This window comes from Babylonia areolata, chromosome 35 (assembly GCF_041734735.1).
Source record: "Babylonia areolata isolate BAREFJ2019XMU chromosome 35, ASM4173473v1, whole genome shotgun sequence".
NCBI classification, from domain to species: domain Eukaryota; kingdom Metazoa; phylum Mollusca; class Gastropoda; order Neogastropoda; family Buccinidae; genus Babylonia; species Babylonia areolata.
The window spans coordinates 9,307,013-9,319,247 of record NC_134910.1 but is presented as its reverse complement, the minus strand read 5'-3'; the positions used below and the strand labels follow the sequence as shown (position 1 = coordinate 9,319,247).

General features: G+C 41.2%; 1 long non-coding RNA gene across 1 annotated transcript; it reads left to right on the top strand.

The window, feature by feature from the left end:
- Positions 1-3,918: 3,918 nt before the first annotated feature.
- On the top strand, positions 3,919-9,878 carry LOC143278124 (uncharacterized). Its single transcript, XR_013053839.1, has 2 exons — positions 3,919-4,271; positions 9,419-9,878. It is a non-coding gene; the product is annotated as an uncharacterized LOC143278124 (long non-coding RNA).
- The last annotated feature ends 2,357 nt before the right edge of the window (positions 9,879-12,235 follow it).

Below are 12,235 nucleotides of genomic sequence, written 5' to 3'. Positions count from 1 at the left end.
CACGCCTGTGAACAACTTGTTTTCTGTTTAAGAGTCAGTGAGAGTGTTGACTGACGACATGCACTGATGATAATTGTGTGTGTGTGTGTGTGTGTGTGTGTGTGTGTTATATTGACTGTGCGTGCAGATTAGTGCAACATACAGGTGGAATTTTGTTAAATTGCACGTATTCCCTTGTCTATCTATCTATCTATCTATTTGTTTGTTTGTCTGTCTCCCCTTTATCCATCTGTCTTATTCAGTACCTACCAATTTATTAATCAACCACTCAGTCAATTTATCTATCTATTTATCTTTCTGTCTATCATCTGTCTATCTATCTATCTATTTATTCTTCATTTAGTGATCAAAAGTAATCGTTTTGATCATAATCATCTAAACTTTGGCCACAAAAATGCTTAGCACTGGATTTCTAGTTTCGGCACAACCTCAGTTCCGAATGCTGACGAGGATTGTGGTGGGTTCTTTAACCTGTGTAGTTGCTGGTCTTCTTCATGTGCATGGACTTACGTACGGTCGAAGGGTATATTACAGCACTTTTTTTTTTCAGTGGAAACTTTACACTTTGATAGTAGTAGAACGCACACACACTGACATGCAGAGAGAAATGAGGAAGAACAACAAACAACAAAAATGCGGCGCTAGGTTGTGGCGACGGCTTCTCCCACCAGAGGGAGGACAGTGGCCGATTTGAAATCTGTTGTGAAAAAAAAGAAAAGACAAAAAAAGAAAAGAAAAAAAAGATAGAGTCGATCAACTGATTTATTTTGTCTATTTTATTTATATCAATCTTTTGATTGCTCTGCTGTGTATGTATCTTTTTATTCCCCCTTTAAAGAAAAAAAAAAAAAGTTCTTGAATACCGTTGAAAACCACATGTTTTCTGACATAAAAAAAAAAAAAAGTATCGTGTTTGTGCAGGCTGTGTTTCGTTACACAACAATTGTTTACTTTCGGTAGAAAAACTGAAAAATCATCGCGATCAAAGGTGAAACACACACATACGCACACACACACACACACACACACACACACACACACGCACGCACACACACACACACGCGCGCGCGCGTCCTCATGGTCCAAAATGTTTCCTGTCTAGTCCTGCGTGCCTTCGTTCAAGGGGCGATCACATCACACACAATTTCTAAGCACAACAGATTACTGCCCTTTGAGAGAGCAAACACAAAATTAATTTTGTTCAAGTTCTTCTGTTTAAAATAATATGTTCGCTTTTCTTCTGTGGCCATCATCCTGTTTTTCAGTGTCATGTTTCCTTGTTTCTCTATGACTCAAAAGAGTTAATGGAAATAAATAAACTCTGAACTCATAAACTCAAACTCAAACAAAGAGCTCGCATGCTGTTGCAGTCTTTTTTTCTTTCTTTCTTTTTTTTTTCTTTAAAAAAAATATTTTTCTCAATAAGATCGAAGTTTGACAAATTGTTTCCAAAGGAAGTATAAGCTAAAACTTTAAAGTGAACTGACTAGAGGTAAAAAAACAACAAAAAAAACCTTTGAAGAAGTGAAAAGAAAAAAAGAACTAAACTAAAACATTAATACATAAATAGCTAAAGCAAAAGAGTACCTAAAGGGATCAAACTCGGCGTACCTGCGTGGACAAGGGACCATCACTACACAAGCACACACCACCGCTGGGCTCAAACCAACTGACGTGCAAGTGCACACACACACACACACACTGACACACACACGGGGTTAAAACGCCGGTGTGTGCGTGTGAGTGCCGTGTGTGTGCGTGTGAGTGTGTGTGTGCGCGCATGTGTGTATGAAATTATGAATGTATGTATGTGCCTTTGCACGTAAGAATGTATAGTAGGGGGGTAGGGGTGGTGGATAGCTGAAGCAGCAAGGGACCAACTGGACTGGAATGGCCAGCCGGAACAGCCCAGAACAGAGTGCGATGGCGAGGGGTCGTCGATGGCCTATGCTCCACCAGGAGCGATGGGCAAAATGAATGAAATGAATGAGGGGTGGTGGATCATCATCATCATCATCATCATCCAGTTGACTTGACAGCGGCACAATCGTCATGTCGATTACTCTGCCGCGACCAGAGGGTTGCGTGGAGAGATACAGATGCTGTCGTATAGAAAAGATAAAGAACTAGACAGATGAGAGAGAGAGAAAAAAAAGTTAACATTACACCTACTCTATGTATATATATCAGCAGACTACTACTTTTCGCCCTTCACCCACTCAGGGACTAGTTTTCTTGTTGTTGTTGTTTTTTTACATTTATTTTCTTATTTATCATCATTGTTGTCTTCTTCTTTTTTTAATCTTTAAAAAAAAAAAAAAAAAAATTCTTTCTTTATTTATTTTTTTTTTTTTTTCTCAAGGCCTGACAAAGCGCGTTGGGTTACGCTGCTGGTCAGGCATCTTGCTTGGCAGATGTGGTGTAGCGTATATGGATTTATCCGAACGCAGTGACGCCTCCTCAGTTGAGCTACTGAAACTGAAACTGAAACTGAGGGGCTAGTAGCTAGCCGATCCCAGTCCTCCAGAAGGATGGATGGATGGATGGATGGATAAACACAGAGACCATGAGCAGTAGGAGGAAGCCAGTGGTGTGAACTGTGGAGCAGAGGGGTTGACACTGCACGTGTGTGCCATTGCCAAACAGTCAGTTTCTGTTTCAGTTTCAGTAGCTCAAGGAGGCGTCACTGCGTTCGGACAAATCCATATACGCTACACCACATCTGCCAAGCAGATGCCTGACCAGCAGCGTAACCCAACGCGCTTAGTCTGCCTTGAGAAAAAAAAAGGTGAATAAATAATAGATAAGCTTACATAAATAAATAAATAAATAATATATATATATATATATATATAAGGTAGTAGTAATGATAATAATAATTAAAAATAAATAAATAAATGAATAAATAAATAAAGAAGACAACAATGATGATAAATAAGCAAATAAATGTAAAACATGAAGACACACATTCACACATACACCCACACATGCATGACAGATATGCACCAAACATGCAGTTTCACAGATATGAAAGCACAGTCAAATACATAAATACAAACAGGCACTGAGACAGACATAACAAGAAACTGAACCAACCCAAGAACGATAACTGAGGTCGAAACACTCGACGCTGTAGGGTTTATGTCCCTTGAATTACCCCCCCCCCCCCCCCCACCCCCACTCACACACACATACAATTTCAGTTTCGCTGAGTTCCAAGGTGTCAAAGTATGTGGACTGATTCAAATGCACAACACGACATCTGCTGTAAAATGAATAAATGAATAAAATACTGAGATAAATAATTAGATAAATGAATAAACATAAACAAATAGGAAAGGAGCATATACATAACGCACTAATCAGGTACACCTTGTTCGTGCAAAAAGTTATTGTAAAATGATATTTAGAAAAAAATTTTTTTTTTTAAATGATGAAAAATAAACAAAGCAGAACAAAGAAAATGCATTGAGGCATAATGAAGTGATTGATTGATTGATGTGGATACTTCTATAGCGCCTATCCTCGGTCAGAGACCAAGCTCTAAGCGCTTTACATACACGGGAACATTTGCACCACCGTCTCAGTTCCTTTACAAGGTGGTTGAGGGGTTGGTACCGGCCATACCACCTGCTGAGTACTTAACCGAACATCTGGCAATCAGTACGATACCACCAGTGCGATCTGTAATCATATAAGAAACAACACAAGAACATTCCAAGTCAGCAGATGTCAGACAGAGCAATAGTAATTTTTGGTCAGCACAGTAAAAGACTGGAACCGCCTGGGAGAAAACATAGTAAGAGCACTGTCACGGGGTGAACGGTCTAAGGGAAACAACTCATTCCCAGTTTTCCAATTTTGTTGCGGGGATTGACTCCCTTGAGTGGAATGACCGATTTCCTCTTTTGCAGTGAAGCTAATTTTGTGTTGTGAAAATTGTTATTTGGCCACTCTCATTATTAGAATTTGCATAGGGGGGAACAGGATATGTATTATTGAGGTGATTTGTGGGTGGAAGAAAGGATTTTGTATTATAAGAGAGGTTGTCTTCCCTTTCCGGTTGTGAGATGGTAGGGCCTTTGGGGAAAATATCCCTTTTCGTATTAGGAAGAGGGGGAAGTGAGGCATTCTTGAGCTGGAAGAGCTGATAGAACGTTCAAGTGGATGTTGGTCCATGTTTGGGACTTGGGCTTAGTGGGGAATCAGTGCTTTGATTCTCAGGCTAAGTGTGAACACTTCTGTGGAGGTCTGTTTCACTGGAGAGACTGGTAAGGGAAAAATATTTTTCTGTTGTTGCTAGTGTGTGGAAGTGTGGGTTGAGTTCAAAATAATCTATATATATATTTTTCTGTTGTGGTGTTGTGAACTTTTAACAACTGTATTGTTGAGAAAAAATAAATAAATAAATAAATAAATAAAAATGATTATAGTAATAATCTTGAAATTAATTCAGGGATGTTAATAATTTTTGTTTGGATGGAACAGAATGTTCCCTTAAATTTAGTTTTGTCTGAGCCGCTGAATGGAGGCTCAGACATGGAGGGGGAATTCTGTGACAAGAGGGGTGAAACCAGGATACTCTTGTCCAGATCTATCGGGTCCTGGGGAGGCCGATCCAGCTGTATCGTTTACTATCCTTTGTGTTAGTAATTTCTGGTTCATTCGTGTGGGGCTCTTGATACCGTTGACTTGCTTCCAGCCGCTAGTTCAAGGGAGCTCACTCCAGATTCATCATCAGGGTTATCCTCACAGCAGACGACAGGCCCATTACGTTACATCTCCCTTTCACAACGTTGAAATTGTTTTGTTTTGATTCAGTCCCAATTAAAGAGAATCCACTTCCAGGCTTTTTGTTTCATTTGAAACAGCAGCAGATAAGTCATTTGAAATAACAGCAGGTAAGTCCAATTGAAATAACAGCAGATAAGTCCATTGGATTTTCTATTGATAATATAACAACGGGAAGAGATAAACATTTGAGAAGTCAATACATAACAAATAAGTTTTTTGTTTTTTTTTTCTTTTCTTTTATATAATCATAAACTTAATGTTCTAAACATAGCTCTTTCAAGTATGCAGGTGATTTCACTCTGCGTCCACTTCGAGTACTTCTTTCATGCTGTTCAGTAGAAGGTCGAGGTGGAAGGTAGTTTTGACTGGTGATCTCTCTTGCTTGATCATTGTCTATTGACTGTGGAATTTCATTTGTTTCTGTAGTATTTTTAGCTGATTCCCTTTCTTTTGAATTTTCTTTACCTTTTGATTCTGAGTTCTCTGTTGACACCTCACTCTTTTTTCTGTCTGAAATGAACTGTTTCTTGTTGGTAGGATAGAAAATCAGAGCTTTCCTGAATCCTTGTGAATCAGATTCTGTTGAGAAACTTCCATTTGTTTCTTTAATATCATGTCTATTTCTTATGAATTTGCGACCATCTTCTGTGCGAATGTTGTATGATCTGATGTCCACTTGTTTGTTCACTTGTGCTTTAATCCATTTCTTTGATCCCGGTGGACGGAAACGAACCAACTGACCAGGTTTCAATTCAGCCAGTTCTGTTGCTCCTTGGTTGTAATACCTAGCTTGTTTTCTTTTTCTGTTATGAAGTTTTGTTACGGCTGGCACAACTGAAGGTTTCAGCAAAGACTTGGCAACAGGCAGCTGTGTTCTCGTCCTTCTTGCAAACAACCTCTGCGCTGGAGAGGTGTTCAGGATTTCTGATGGAGTATTCCTCAGTTCCAGCAAAGCGAGGTATCCATCCTGACCAGTTTCACAACATTTTTTAATTGTGTTCTTGGCAAGTTTCACTGCATTCTCCGCTTTGCCATTAGCTTTTGGATAACCCGGCGAGCTGGTGATGTGTTCAAATCCGTACAGTTGAGCAAATTTCACAAACATGTGAGTTGAAGGGTGGCCCATTATCAGTAGTCAGTCTCTCTGGAATCCCATGTCTTGCGAAATTTGCCTTCAACCTTTTAATGATCTCTTTATTGTCTTTGGAAGTTATAACATCAACTTCGAAAAAATCTGAATAGTGATCAACTACAACTAGGTAGCTTTTCTTTCTGTACTCAAATAAGTCAGCAGCAACATATTGCCATGGTAACTCTGGTATTTCGCTGCTGATGAGAGGCTCTTTTTGTTGATTTCGACTGAATTCTTGGCATGCTTGGCAGTCCTTGACAAAATTCTCAATGTCAACACTCATTCTTGGCCAGTATGTAACCTTTCTTGCTCGTCTGATACATCCTTGAATGCCAGCATGACTTGCATGAATTTTCTGCAGAAAATAATGTCGCTGCTGTTTGGGCACGACTATTCTGTGTGCTTTGAAAATCACTCCATTCTGTATTGACAGTTCATCCCTGAATGGAAAATAGTCCTGTATATTCTCTGGAACATTTTTCTTCTCTTCAGGCCAGCCTTCAAGAATGGTTTTGATCAACTGACTCATGTCATTATCTTCTTTTGTAGTTTTGAGAGAGTTGTTTCACTGACTGCTAACTCTTGGGTGACGTTCAAGTCCTCTAATTCAGTGCAGAAAATCAGTTCTTTGTGACTCATTTGTTGTTCTGGTTTACCACTAACTGCTCTGCTCAGTGTATCTGCCAGATACATTTCAGCTCCCTTTTTGTACACAACTTCAGTCATACTTCTGTGTATGTAACAACATCCTTTGAATTCTTTTTGGAGCTGAGAGCAAGCTTTTCTTGTGTATCACTTCCAGAGGTTCATGATCTGATTCAACAATGACTTTGTGTCCAAAGACGAATCTCTCAAATCTTTCAAGACCAAAAACTATGGCCAGCATCTCTTTTTCAATCTGAGCATAATTTTTTTCAGTTTCTGTCAGTACTCTTGATGCATATTGTATTGGTTGGCCATTTTGAAGTAGACATGCTCCTAATCCATATGCTGACGCATCACACTGAAGGGTTATTTGAGTGTTCTCTCTTGGATCAAAATAGCGTAGAACAGGAGGTTCTGACGGTTGTTTTTTTACCTTTTCTAATGATTTTCCATGAATGTCAGGATTCCATTTGAAATGTACATCTTTCTTCAACATCTCTCTCATTGGGGCTGCTTCTTCTGACAAATTTGGAGCAAACTTTCGGAGATACCCCACTACCCCCAACAGTCTCTGAACATCTTTTCGAGATTCTGGCGTTGGCAGTTGCTGAAGTGCTGCTATTTTCCTTGGATCTGGTTTCAATCCTTCTCTTGACAGAATATGTCCAAGGTATGTAATTTGTTTTCTTCAGTTCTACTTTCTCTTTGTTGAGCTTGATTCCTTTTTCCTGGCATCTCTGTAGAAGCATTTTCAGTCGTTCATCATGATTTTTTGCTCCTTCATCCGAATCACCTTCTCCCCAGAGAATGATGTCATCATAAACTGCTAATACTCCTGGCAAATCTGACAGTGCTTCATCAACTCTTCTTTGAAATTCTTCTGGCGCGACAGATATACCAAATGGCATTCTGTTCCACTTATATTTTCCATAGGGAGTTTCAAAGGTTGTCAGATAGCTGCTCTCTTCATCTAGTTCTACATGCCAAAACCCGTTTCTCATGTCAAGGTGTGTGAAGTATTTGGCATTTTTCAGTTTTGGTAGGACATCATCCAGTGTTGGTGTTGGATACTCATTTCTTTTTTAAGTGTTTTGTTCAGGGGTTTTGGGTCAATGCACAGCCTGATTTTTCCATTTGGTTTTATTGCCACTACCAGACTACTGATCCAGTCTGTTGGAGTATCCACACGACTGACAACTCCCAGTTTTTCTAATCTTTTCAACTCATCTTTAACTTTCTAACAGAGAGTGGCCATTTCCTGCAGGGCATTTTGACTGGACTGGATTCTTTTTCTGTATGAAGAAGTTTCTTTCCCAGATTTCCAACTTCCCCTTCAAAAATGTCCTCATATTTGACCAACAGACTGTTTTCTTTCTCTTTTGAAACAATTGCAATGTTTTCTGTGTTAACAGTTACAAGATCCATTGTTTGTACTGCTTTCAACCCTAGGATTGGAGTGCAGAATTCTTCTGTGATGATAAACCTCAGTTTGTAGCTGCATTTATTCTTCGGGTTGATGACTTTTATCGTCGTTTCTCCACGAGGTTTCATTTCAGATTTATTGAACATGACTAACTTGCTTTTAGTTTTGTTCAGCTTTCGCAAATTGGTATCACCTGTCACTTCTCTGTATGTTTTCTTTGACATCACGTTTGTGGATGCCCCAGTGTCCAGAATAAATCTGACTTGATTTTCCTTGATGAGTAGTCTAGCTTTCACATTCTTTTCCTGTGTCTTGTTGTGACCTACTACCCAGACTTCTTCTGACTCAGTCTCTTCATCTGTTTCTGATACATTCTGAACTGTTTCTTTTTTCTTTTCTTGGGGCTTTACACACCACTGAAAAATGATTTTTCTTCCACAATTTGAACAGGTTTTTCCAAATGCTGGACACACTTCTTTTTTTCTGTCTGTGTTTATCACAGAATATACACTTCTTCAGCATAACTTTTTTTTCTTTTTGACTGTTTTCTCATTTTTTCTTTCTGAAATGGCACTTATATCTTCCCCATCAGTCTTTGAATCTCCAACTTTCATTGCTTTGCTTTGATGCTGACTCATTTCAAAAGCTCTGCAAATGTCTAAGCAGTTCCCTAAGGTTAGTTTTCTGACTTCCAGTAGCTTCGTTCTAAGACCTTCATTGTTCACTCCCAGTACAATCTGATCTCGTAGAAGTCTCTCAAGTTGAACACTCCCAAAATTGCAAGACCTGATGAGTTTTCTCAAATCACACACAAAATTTTCAACTGATTCTCCTGCAGCCTGGTGTCTTTTATGAAATTTATAAGCTTCATAAGTTTCATTTTTTTCTCCAATGCAGAATTCCTCAAACTTTGTCAGGATCAAATCTAGGTTTTTTCTTTCTTTCTTCATCTGCAAAAGGAAGACCTTCAAAAATGTCTAAACCTTCTGATCCTACACAAGAAAGAAATGTTGCTGTTCTAAATTCTTGATCTTCAAAATTCAACTGTCACAATTTCGTAACTATCCCAGAGTCTTCGGAATTTCTTCCAGTTGCTTTGCAAGTCACCGCATACCTCAAGTTTCAATGGTAACGGAATATTTCGTCTTCTCGATCGTCTGGGTAGCGACGATCTTTCTTCGCTTTCGTTGTCACTTGTACACTGAAACTGTTGTTGTCACTTGTAGCAACTGACGTCACGATTGCAGCTGCTTCGAGTTTGGCGTAAATTTCTGAAGATCTCTAGATTTATCGTCGTTTTTATGAATTAGTCTGTTCCTCAATGACTTCGATCCCGAATCTGACACCATGTATCATTTACTATCCTTTGTGTTAATTTCTGGTTCATTCGTGTGGGGCTCTTGATACCGTTGACTTGCTTCCAGCCGCTAGTTCAAGGGAGCTCACTCCAGGTTCATCATCAGGGTTATCCTCACAGCAGACGACAGGCCCATTACGTTACACCAGCGAATCTGGGGGAGAGACCGACTCGGCGAGTTTTGAAGGAGGGGCCACGTGTTCGACTGGAAGCAGCAGCACGAGGCTCAACATTGGCTGGCGACCAACTGGGTGTGGAGACATCGGGTGTGGGGTCATCGTCGGCAAACGTGTTGGAGAGGCCAGACTGGGGCAGCTCCGAAGAGGCAATTGCGTCTACAGGTGAGTAGAACTGTTGGAAGTTTTCCCCTCCCTAGCTAATTTCAGTGGCCATGATGGGTGAGTCATGAAATATTGGCTCTAGACTCAGGAATTGTGGACTTTATAAAGGACATTGGGTTGGTCTATTTTGTAAGAGAAAAGTTTGGAAGAAGTCAGAGTAATAAAAAAAAATTGTGGAACTGTTAATTGGGCTGGTCTATTTTGGACTGATGTTTTTTTGATTTTTTTGTTTTTGCTTTTCCTTTGGTACTAAAAGTTGGGTGATGGGTGTATTTTTGGTTGATGTGGAAATTGGTTATTAGAACAACTGCCAGTTTGAAGTAAGCAAACTCAATTGAAGTAGTGTTGCCCCTGCTAGTAAACCCTAGATAATCCGAGCTAGACTAGCAGGGTGACAAGCACCAACTCCTGAGATCTTCAAAAAAAACAAACAACTATTAACATCTCAACAGTGAACCTGTTAAGCTGCGCACACCCACACCGGTCACGATAATGCCATAATCTTGGCCGGCGACAGCGATGTTCTTAACAGATACAGCGGATACAGAAAGCTTACTCAGAGCCGCGCTCACACACGATGGGCAGTAAGAAAATTTCTTAATGTTCTTTACAGTTGCCACGCATCCCATTGTCGAGGCTGAAGGAGGCGTGCGGACTGATCCATACGTGCAACGTCGGCATTATAAAACACAGAAAGGGGGGTCCGGCAGTGGGGAGGAAGCAGCTGTTGTAGAGATCGGGATAGTCACTGAGTCGACACCTCAGTACATGCAGTTTGCCCGCTGCATGAATCTGCTGTTTAAAATCATTCAGTGGTTTGATAAGTAGTGATCGTTGACGACTGCATCCGCCCCCAGTTAGCCATAGACACTAATATGAGATGTTAGTGTCAATGAGTTAGCCAACAGTGTTGAGCCTTTGTCAGTTGCAATCACCTACTCGATCATCACTTATGTAAAAAATATCATTAGTAAAATCAGTCATACATACCACTGTAAACCTTTAGCCTTTCCACTGACCTAGCTGCAGCCGGTGATGCTACAATTCTCCCTTTGCAAATCTGCACACACACCATCGTATAACTCTGTGTACTACAGGCTAGTAATCTCCGACAGTTAATTTGGCTCATGGTGACCGTGACGACGCACACACTGATGCGACAGATATTCGCATCAAATACACGTGGGCGCGCGCACACACACACGTAGCCTACACACACACACACACTACGTGACACACACACACACACACACACACACACACACATACATCGGTCACACACACACACACACACAGAGTCACTCACACACAAACACACACACACGTCACGGTCTCTTATTGGTCCCCATTACTGACAATACAGTCCTCATTTTCAAGTAACTGGCAGTTGGTGGTCGGATGTGACCCATACCCCCCCTGCATCCATCCCGACCCAAATCAGTTAATTCACTCTCTAGATCCAGTTTCTGTATCTCTGAGCGGAGTGATTATCTGTGTGTGTGCCATGGTGTGTGTGTGTGTATCCCGGCAAGTCAGTGTTCTTTATTCGTCATTTCTGCTCAGTGGATCTAGTAGTTTACGGATGGACCAGGGTGCATGCAGTGTGGACCTCGCCTTGATCGGATCGACTCAGTAGTACTGCGATGAGCTGGACGTTCTGGCTCCCTAGCTGTCTCGATCTGTCCCTCACTCCCTGTGCAGTCAGACCAGCCTGTGCCTCGAAGTCGAGTCATCTGTCCGGCACAGATGAATGCTAGAAAAGTGCCGGCTGCTCAGTGCTGCCCCGTACCACCCAAACCGTACCCGGTCGAGACAGACGGGCCCACTGGAACAGCCGAGTGGTTGAAGCGTTCAGTTGGACCAGTTTCAATCTGAGGGTCCCGTGTTCGAATCTCGGTGACGGCGCCTCAGTGGTGGCCGGTAAAGGGTCACAGTGGACATTTTTCCAATCTCTAATGTCAACATATAGATCTATGCAGACCTGCTAGTCAGAGCCTGAACCCGGCCCTTCGTGTCAGTCAGTGTATACGCAAGCAGATCGAAGATCATCAAATAGTACACACGTCAATGATCATGTAATCCATGTCAGCGTTCCGAGTCGGTGGCAGGTTCGCCGACTTGAGTTATGGAAACACAAGAACATACCCAGCAAGCACATCCCCGAAAGCGGAGTATGGCTGCCTCAGTACATGGCGGGGTGTAAACGGTCATACACGTAAAAGACCACTCGTGTACATAGTTCGACGGTGTCAATGAACTGGCCATGGGAGCTGCAGCCCATCGCTGACGAACGCAGAAGAAGAAGAAACCGGTACATCGAGACAGACACCGGCAGATCGAGACTGAGACAGACACATATAGACATAAATGTCGGAATAGCGAAAACTGATATCAAGACAGCACAAACCAATCCGGCTGCTGCAGTAACGCTGCCATTGAGACACGGCCGGCAACTCAGTAATAAAGGAAAGCAAAAAATGACGTATCATGTCTCACATGGGGACAATGCAAAAATAGAATATAACTTAGTGAATTCAAACTGT